The sequence below is a fragment of the Salvelinus alpinus genome, chromosome 21 (genome assembly GCF_045679555.1).
Source record: "Salvelinus alpinus chromosome 21, SLU_Salpinus.1, whole genome shotgun sequence".
Taxonomy (NCBI): Eukaryota; Metazoa; Chordata; class Actinopteri; order Salmoniformes; family Salmonidae; genus Salvelinus; species Salvelinus alpinus.
In genome coordinates, this window is record NC_092106.1 from 4,324,939 (window position 1) to 4,334,764 (window position 9,826).

The 9,826-nt window shown below is 42.3% G+C and overlaps 1 protein-coding gene across 5 annotated transcripts in view; it reads right to left on the bottom strand.

The window, feature by feature from the left end:
• The window catches only part of drd2a (dopamine receptor D2a), a 29,306-nt gene extending 21,513 nt beyond the window's left edge, over positions 1 to 7,793 (bottom strand). For 4 of the 5 annotated variants that reach the window (XM_071356614.1, XM_071356613.1, XM_071356612.1 and 1 more), the window contains exon 1: positions 7,337 to 7,793. The gene's annotated coding sequence lies outside the window, so the exon portion shown is untranslated. Of the gene's footprint in view, positions 1 to 7,301 lie in introns of all 5 variants that reach the window. The other variant, XM_071356611.1, reaches the window with a different exon arrangement.
• Between the last annotated feature and the right edge of the window lie 2,033 nt (positions 7,794 to 9,826).

The following is a 9,826-nucleotide window of genomic DNA, read 5'->3' on the forward strand; positions in this document are numbered from 1 at the left end:
CACGGAATCAGTAGGCTATTAAACAAACACTCAAACAGGCAACAGAAGCAGGATCTGTCTGATTTCTGTAGATATATATGGATGCTTTATAAAGCCAGGCACATTTAACAGTTAGCCTATTGATTATAGATCTAATTAAGTTGGGGTTTCCACTCTACTCAATTTTCTTGGCTAAGGCAAGGGCTGTTTCCTCGTCTCTGCTGCTGCTGCCTCCGCCGCATTGTTCTCTATCCCAATACGCTGGTTAACTTTGATATCATGCACATAGCAACGTAGGGAAAGGTGCCAATTCTACGTCGCACTGAAGATGATGTTTCAGAACCGTGGACAGCGACCGTCTCCGACGTGGGAGAAAGCACATGTGTTCTAAAACAACATTAGATTTATTAGTGTTGCACCATTATTCGTACATAATATAACCACATACAATTTCAGTATCACGTCTTAGAGTGATGGACTGTGCCATCCCAATGGCCTCCGCAATGGATTAGACCACTGAGACAGGCGCAAATCATGTGTCGACCAGTCGACTAAATGGGGTCAGCCCTACCCTGTCCTACTTACTTATTGTGTTCTTTATATTTCTTCTTATTTCTCGTGTGGTTTTCTTATAGTATTACATTGTTATTGATTATTGCATTGTTGGGTTTTGAGTTTGCAAGAAAGGCATTTCACTGTACCTGTCCATGTGACATTAAAACTTGAAACTTGAAACTCAAACTGTGTGTAGGACGGTTCAATCTGAGCGAGAACAAGGACAAAATGATGAAAGGAGAGCCTATAGAGACTATATTCTGTGAATCACACACAGAAGTAATTACAGAGATATTATTGATTTAACAACACTAAACCTTTTAATGAATGAATGCCCGTTATGTTAAAAAAGGGTACATGCTATTTCCAGATGTAAACCTTTTGATTGGACCATTACTGTATCAAAGCCCACAGTAAAGGTTATACAGTAAGGTTTTGTACCAGTTTGGGGAAAAGTTTCAAACTGCAATTCAAAAGCTATTTAAACTATACACACTCTAAGCCACACTGTGTAGTCTAACATTTAGATCGTCTTGAAACGTTTCTCGACTACAATCACAAAAAGAGAGGTTCTGCACTTCAACGCTGTGTCAATGTTGTTCCCTACACACCGTAGGTCTGTCAATGTCCCCAAACATCTGTTTGCGCCAAGGCTTTATCTAAAGCTAGTATTTCTGACTAAATGTCTAAAGGGACCAGCCCAGATCTAGTACCACGTTCACAGTTAATGGTCCTTTGACTGAACATGTCGCGCACCGAGATAATTGTTGAGAGATTTCATGTCTCTCAAGCACTTTTCTTCTCTCTTTCTCTCTTCCTTTCTTCCCCCTCTCATTGTCTATCTGTGCACAATAGTCAGTCATTTGGACAATCGTTGTCTCGAACCTGTAGGTAGTTCCTTGTGGAGCCGAACGTGTATCTTTTTGTACATCTTTTACCTGTGCACTGGCATATACAGTTGAAGTCAGAAGTTTACATACACCTTAACCAAATACATTTAAACTCAGTTTTTCACAATTCCTGACATTTAATCCTAGTAAATATTCCCTGTCTTAGGTCAGTTAGGATCACCACTTTATTTTAAGAATGTCAAATATCAGAATAACAGTAGAGAGAAAGATATATTTCAGCTTTTATTTCTTTCATCACATTCCCAGTGGGTCAGAAGTTTACATACACTCAATTAGTATTTGGTAGGATTGCCTTTAAATTGTTTAACTTGGGTCAAACGTTTCGGGTAGCCTTCCACAAGCTTCCCACAATAAGTTGGGTGAATTTTGGCCCATTCCTCCTGACAGAGCTGGTGTAACTGAGTCAGGTTTGTAGGCCTTCTTGCTCGCACTCGCTTTTTCAGTTCTGCCCACACATTTTCTATAGGATTGAGGTCACTCCAATACCTTGACTTTGATGTCCTTAAGCCATTTTGCCACAACTTTGGAAGTATGCTTGGGGTCATTGTCCATTTGGAAGACCCATTTGCAAACAAGCTTTAACTTCCTGACTGATGTCTTGAGATGTTGCTTCAATACATCCACATAATTTTCCTCCCTCATGATGCCATCTATTTTATGAAGTGCACCAGTCCCTCCTGCAGCAAAGCACCCTCACAACATGATGCTGCCACCCCCCGTGCTTCCCGTTTGGGATGGTGTTCTTCGGCTTGCAAGCATACCCCTTTTTCCTCCAAACATAATGATGGTCATTATGGCCAAATAGTTATATTTTTGATTCATCAGACCAGAGGTCATTTCTCCAAAAAGTACGATATTCCCTATGTGCAGTTGCAAACCGTAGTCTGGCTTTATGGCGGTTTTGGAGCAGTGGATTCTTCCTTGCTGAGCGGCCTTTCAGGTTATGTCGATATAGGACTCGTTTTACTGGGGATATAGATACTTTTGTACCTGTTTCCTCCAGCATCTTCACAAGGTCCTTTGATGTTGTTCTGGGATTGATTTGCACTTTTTTCGCACCAGTACGTTCATCTCTAGGAGACAGAACGCGTCTCCTTCCTGAGCGGTATGACGGCTGCGTGGTCCCATGGTGTTTATACTCGCGTACTATTGTTTGTACAGATGAACGTGGCACCTTCAGGTGTTTGGAAATTGCTCCCAAGGATGAACCAGACCTGTGGAGGTCTACAATGTTTTTCTGAGGTCTTGGCTGATTTATTTTTATTTTCCCATGATGTCAAGCAAAGAGGCACTGAGTTTGAAGGTAGGCCTTGAAATACATCCACAGGTACACCTCCAATTGACTCAAATGATGTCAATTAGCCTATCAGAAGCCATGACATTATTTTCTGGAATGTTCCAAGCTGTTTAAAGGCACAGTCAACTTAGTGCATGTAAACGTCTGACCCACTGGAATTGTGATACACTGGATTATAAGTGAAATAATCTGTCTGTAAACAATTGTTGGAAAAATGACTTGTGTCATGCACAAAGTAGATGTCCTAACCGACTTGCCATAATTATGGTTTGTTAACAAGAAATTGGTGGAGTGGTTGAAAAACGAGTTTTAATGACTCCAACCTAAGTGTATGTAAACGTCTGACTTGAACTGTATATATAATGGTGTCACGGCATATGAACTAACAGGTTATAGAGCAAACAACACAATTATCACAGGTTGTAATATGGAATTTTCTCCTGGCTTGGCTTCCCTGGTGATTTTACCCACGCACCACTACTGTACCTGTGATACTTCATCTTGCCATGCAGAAGTAACCATAGAGGACATCCACATGAATGTGTGCGTATGCCTGTGTGTATGGTTGTGCGCACGCGTGTGTGCATATGTGTGTGGAGAGAGCTTTGACAATTTAGCCTGACTGTGACTAAAGGAGCAAAACGTCTCCCAGGGGAGCATTGTCTCTTCATAATCCTGCAGTGGATGAGAGAGAGATAGAGGGGGAGAAAAGATTTCCGCTTCTAAGCACCCAAAATAACCAAGACTGCTTGGTTACGATAAGGCGAGGATTTCACCGTGGACCATTTGTTTAAATAAGGTTTGTCAGGAAACATCTCAATCAAGTGTGTGACGCCAGATGTAGGACGTTTCGATCAGCTTAGGATAAGAGTTCAAAGGGACTAAGGGCCAACTGAAGATTTATACAGGCATTTGCACAGTAGGGAAGGTTATCATGGGAAGATCTCAATTGCATACTCCTCGCATCCTCTCTCTTCTCTCCTTGTCTCCTTCTCAAAACCCATTGGACGAGAAAGACAGACGTCCCTCCCCTCTGACCTTCTCCTCCAATGAGTTTAGAGAAGGAGACGAGAGAGGACGTGAGGAGTATGCAAAAAGTTTCAATAAGAAGGGGTGTTATCCAGACAGTATCTAGTAGATGGTATTTTGGAAGCAACAAATACTAGGGATACTGTACATCAGACCTGGGTTCAAATAACATTCATTTTCTATAAAATAATTGAGCTGTGCTTGATTGAGCTTGCCTGGCACAACGAACCAATGGAATATGTCCTAAAAGTGCAAATCCTGCCCAACTGGCACTACAGACAATCAACACTTTGAATTTGGAAGAAAACAAATGCTATTTGAACCCAGGTTTGCCTGAACATATCACACATGCCGTAAAATACATAACATGCTCATTCCTGGTCAGACACTTTTACACCCCTCCATTATGTTGACATCGACAGCCCCTTAATGACCAGATCCACCAGAAGACTGTAATCTGCACCATCATAAGTGGCCCATATCTTTTATAGGTTTTTGGACTTAATTGCCTCCTCCATCTCCTTTCCTTTCAGTGGTTATTGCTCACAAGAAATGTCCGACAGTTGACACACTCGGAAAAAGGGACCCGAAGTGGGAATATCATTCTAGTTGTTGGTTACAAATTCCAATTCCAAAACAATTAAATGATTGATATGTGAAAACCCCAATGCAATGAGCTTTAAATGTCACATAATGACTACCACACCAGAAAACTATGCCTTTAATGTGTTCATTACTTGAAGGTTGTTGTTATCGAAACTGAAGGTATGCAAACATAAGCCATGGTGTATTGGCAGACTACAGTACAAGTGTGTTGATGTATCAACTATTCAATGGAGGTCTTCATAAATAATGGGAGACAGCTAGCTATCTGCCAGGGGGACATCTGCTGAAGCCTACAGTCTACCTCCAAACAAACCAACCATGACTCAAGCATGTAAACAAAGCCAGATTGATTCTAAGAAGTAGAACATTCTCGTTCAGAAACAGCTAGGGTAGGCCATCTATACGCAGGGTGTCCCAAACTCAGTCCTGCCCCCCCCTGGTATTATCCCTTGCACTACACAGCTGATTCAAATAACCAACTCATCAAGCTTTGATTATTTGAATCAGCTGTGTAGTTGTAAGGCAACAAAAAAAATGTGCACCCAGAGGCAAGGACCGAGTTTGGGATCTATAGGGTAATTTCAGCAGCTTGGATTGCCATCAGCAGCACAAGAGTGAGATACAGTACAGAGTAACCAGAGAGCTAAGAGGATCGTATTGAGATGGTATGGAGCTATAAGCTTCTGACCTGCCAGTAAGCAAGGCAATGGACAGCACAAACAGAAATAATCATAAAAGTAGCATAACATAGCTTGATAAGACCAAAAATCACCGCAATCCAGTTGCAATAATGGTTGTTATTTTATGTGGCTTAAATAATTATAGCACACATTATAGTACATTTATTCCCGTCTCTCCGCAGTTTGCATTTAAAGACGTTCCTCTGCAGTTGGAGAGTATTGAGTCATTTACATTTTTGGCACCATTCAGGCTAATTGGTATTTCTCAGTAATTGTGTAATTGTTTTAAATATGTACCCAAAAGCCTGTCGGCATTTTGTGCTGAAAAAAGTTAATTATTAAAATGAGCAACGATGAAAATAACAATTGTTATCATCATTATCATTGTCATCTTTGGTCAAGGGTACGACTGCCGCCTGTGGATCACACCTTATTTTTCATTGCTCATCTAATAATTTACTTGTGTGCGACAAAACAATGTTTTAGCAAAATCAGATTTTTTTTCAACAGATAAAAAATACACCTTATGGAACAGCGGGGACTGTGAAGAGACACACACACGGGCCTCCCGGGTGGCGCAGTGGTCTAGAGCACTGCATCGCAGTGCTATGCTGCGCCACCAGAGTCTGGGTTCGCGCCCAGGCTCTGTCGCAGCCGGCCGCGACCGGGAGGTCCGTGGGGCGACGCACAATTGGCTTAGCGTCGTCCGGGTTAGGGAGGGTTTGGCCGGTAGGGATATCCTTGTCTCATCGCGCTCCAGCGACTCCTGTGGCGGGCCGGGCGCAGTGCGCGCTAACCGAGGGGGCGGGTGCACGGTGTTTCCTCCGACACATTGGTGCGGCTGGCTTCCGGGTTGGAGGCGCGCTGTGTTAAGAAGCAGTGCGGCTAGGTTGGGTTGTGCTTCGGAGGACGCATGACTTTCGACCTTCGTCTCTCCCGAGCCCGTACGGGAGTTGTAGCGATGAGACAAGATAGTAATTACTAGCGATTGGATACCACGAAAAATTGGGGAGAAAAGGGGATAAAAATTTAAAAAAAAAAAGAAAAAAAAAAAAAAAGAGACACACACACAGGCACAGCCACATGCATACACACACGATAACATACGCACTTACACACATGTACACATGGATTTTGTGTTGTAGATATGTGGTAGTAGAGTAGTGGCCTGAGGGCACACACTTACGGTGTTGTGAGATCTGTTGTGAAATGTATTGTAAATGATACAACTGCCTTCATTTTGCTGGACCCCAGAAAGAGTAGCTGCTGCCTTGGCTAGTAGATAATAAATACAAATACAAAAAAATTGTATAGTATAGAGTATACTCATAACACAACCCCTTACACGTATAACCCTCATTGATTTAGATGTATCCTACTGTATAATGTATGCACCAATAGTTTATATGCTAAGGCAACACATTTAAGAAATACTAAAGATGGTGCTGCTATTCTCAGAGGCTGGTGATAGGAACAAGAAGCTGCATGAGAAGAACAGGCTGTTCCTTCATAGGATCACAAACACAAATCCAACGATATCCATCTATGGAGCAGAGCAGACCATAAACATTCAATAAGTCTTTAGATGGCTTACTAGTGGTGAGTGCGTGTACAACTCATCCGTTTGCTTTGCCCTTTCATCGAGGCCTTTGAAGAAGACCAACAGGCAACCTTTTCATGCTGTATTATACCTGGGACATATTACACAGAAATTATCCCTAAATCTACAAAAATTGATGCAGAGAGCATTTCAAACAAACAAACACACACACGCGCTCGCAGGCACGCAAGCACGCACGTATGCACACACACACACACACCACAAACTTAAGCAAGCGGACTCATACATATTTATGCATGCAGGCACGCTCGCAAAAGCACACACATAATAACGCACGTAGGCACGCATGCAAACACACGCGTGAAACGTTATAGCCTGGAGCACATAATTGAGTTGATCATGAAATGAGCACTGCCATACAGCATATGGTCTAACAGAATAAATGACTCAAAACCTCATCAATTTATAAAATTCAGGCGTGCGCAAATGGTTACTAATTGAAAACTTAAGTGGGTGAATCATTCACTACATGCAACAAAAACGAATAACTATATTATGATCTTGAAATATCACTTTAATTAAGCAACTGGATCTAGTCTTCACTTTCCTTCATAGTGCAGGCATCGGGTAGCCTATGTCTACTCTTAAATGTGGACACCGTGTGAATTTCATGAGAATTATACCTGTGTTTAGGTGTCAGAGCAAGATATGCTCTTACCTTCACGCCATAAGTTTGATTGAGTCACTGCTCTTATAGGGATCCGTCTTTTAAATCCAACGATATCCAAATTCACCGCTTTTGATATCCTCTGTTGGGCTTGAACATTTTCCTCAAGGTTCTCAAATTGTTCATCGACTCTGGCTGTTCAGAAGCAAAGGAGAAGTTGTGCCACCAAAGGCACTACCATATGGTCTGATGAACGCGCTTCACAAAAACATGGTTTTATAATATCCTACTCAAGCTTTTTTTTAAACTTAAATATTTTACTTAAGATTCAGGCTATCTTAATTCAGCCTCTTTGGTGGCGTGGAGCCTATGTGTGAGAGCAGCGAAATATCCGTCTCCTCCTCGCTCCGTTTACCCACTACGCACGAGGTAACCTTCAACACTGACAGTGGAACAGTCGCTCCAACTATTGGGAGCAGAAATTCAGACTGTGTATCATTAAGGCGGGGCTAGTTCTTCAACCTTTGAAAAAAAGCATAACTGCATTTTTCTCCTAAAATGAACACAGTTATCTTTAGTTTATATAGTCTGCCGGACAAATCTGACTTATTGGTGGGGGAAATTCTATAGAATTTTTTTAAAGGAGATGTATAGGCTATCCAAAATTAAGCAAATAAATCATGACCTTTCATTTATCCAACTATGGATATCACACACATGTTGGTGTAAATATTTTGAAAAAACGGACTTATTGCATCTTTAAATATATGTTAAGGAGTCCCAAATAGTATTAAGTCAGACAATGATAGAGATGCCTGCAAGTTGTAATCAACACTTGGCTATTTAAGTTGTCAAGTAAAGGTGTGAAACAAGTTTAACATGACCAATGATCTATTCACACCTCAGTTGAGAGACAATGCCAACAATTACAGGTAGTGGGTGTCTTGGATCACAAGGTCAGCTTTCATATTTCATGTGAAAATAAAAGTGCATATTAACCAAACGATGCCAGGTATTAACAAATTATATGAATAAAAGGGACCAGGTGAGTGTTTCAACAAAGTTGAAAAGTGCAGACGAAAACCCCTTTAGAGAACCAAGCTCCAGTCAGCTGTACTTTTTACACACATCTAAAACAAAAACACACACACACACACATACTTATGCATGTTAACAAACACATGTACTTACACACGCACACACACACACACACACACACACACACACACACACACACACACACACACACACACACACACACACACACACACACACACACACACACACACACACACACACACACACACACACACACACACACACACACACACACACACACACACACACACACACACACACACATAAGGCAACTGGAAGTATTCTCTAAAGAACAAAATAAAGCTTTTTTCTAAAGACTTCAATTGCTTTCTAATATGCCACTCTTACATTAAAAGGCTTTTTACCGTCCCATAGGATTACAGAGGTTCCTACATGTAGATTATATGGCTGTGCTGTATTTTGAACGCTTATGTATATATACACTGCTCAAACAAATAAAGGGAACACTAAAATAACACATCCTAGATCTGAATGAATGAAATATTCTTATTAAATACTTTTTTCTTTACATAGTTGAATGTGCTGACAACAAAATCACACAAAAATGATCAATGTAAATCAAATTTATCAACCCATGGAGGTCTGGATTTGGAGTCACACTCAAAATTAAAGTGGAAAACCACACTACAGGCTGATCCAACTTTGATGTAATGTCCTTAAAACAAGTCAAAATGAGGCTCAGTAGTGTGGGTGGCCTCCACGTGCCTGTATGACCTCACTACAATGCCTGGGCATGCTCCTGATGAGGTGGCGGATGGTCTCCTGAGGGATCTCCTCCCAGACCTGGACTAAAGCATCCGCCAACTCCTGGACAGTCTGTCGTGCAACGTGGCGTTGGTGGATGGAGCGAGACATGATGTCCCAGATGTGCTCAATTGGATTCAGGTCTGGGGAACGGGCGGGCCAGTCCATAGCATCAATGCCTTCCTCTTGCAGGAACTGCTGACACACTCCAGCCACATGAGGTCTAGCATTGTCTTGCATTAGGAGGAACCCAGGGCCAACCGCACCAGCATATGGTCTCACAAGGGGTCTGAGGATCTCATCTCGGTACCTAATGGCAGTCAGGCTACCTCTGGCGAGCACATGGAGGGCTGTGCGGCCCCCCAAAGAAATGTCACCCCACACCATGACTGACCCACCGCCAAACCGGTCATGCTGGAGGATGTTGCAGGCAGCAGAACGTTCTCCACGGCGTCTCCAGACTCTGTCACGTCTGGCACATGTGCTCAGTGTGAACCTGCTTTCATCTGTGAAGAGCACAGGGTGCCAGTGGCGAATTTGCCAATCTTGGTGTTTTCTGGCAAATGCCAAACGTCCTGCACGGTGTTGGGCTGTAAGCACAACCCCCACCTGTGGACGTCGGGCCCTCATACCACCCTCATGGAGTCTGTTTCTGACCGTTTGAGCAGACACATACAC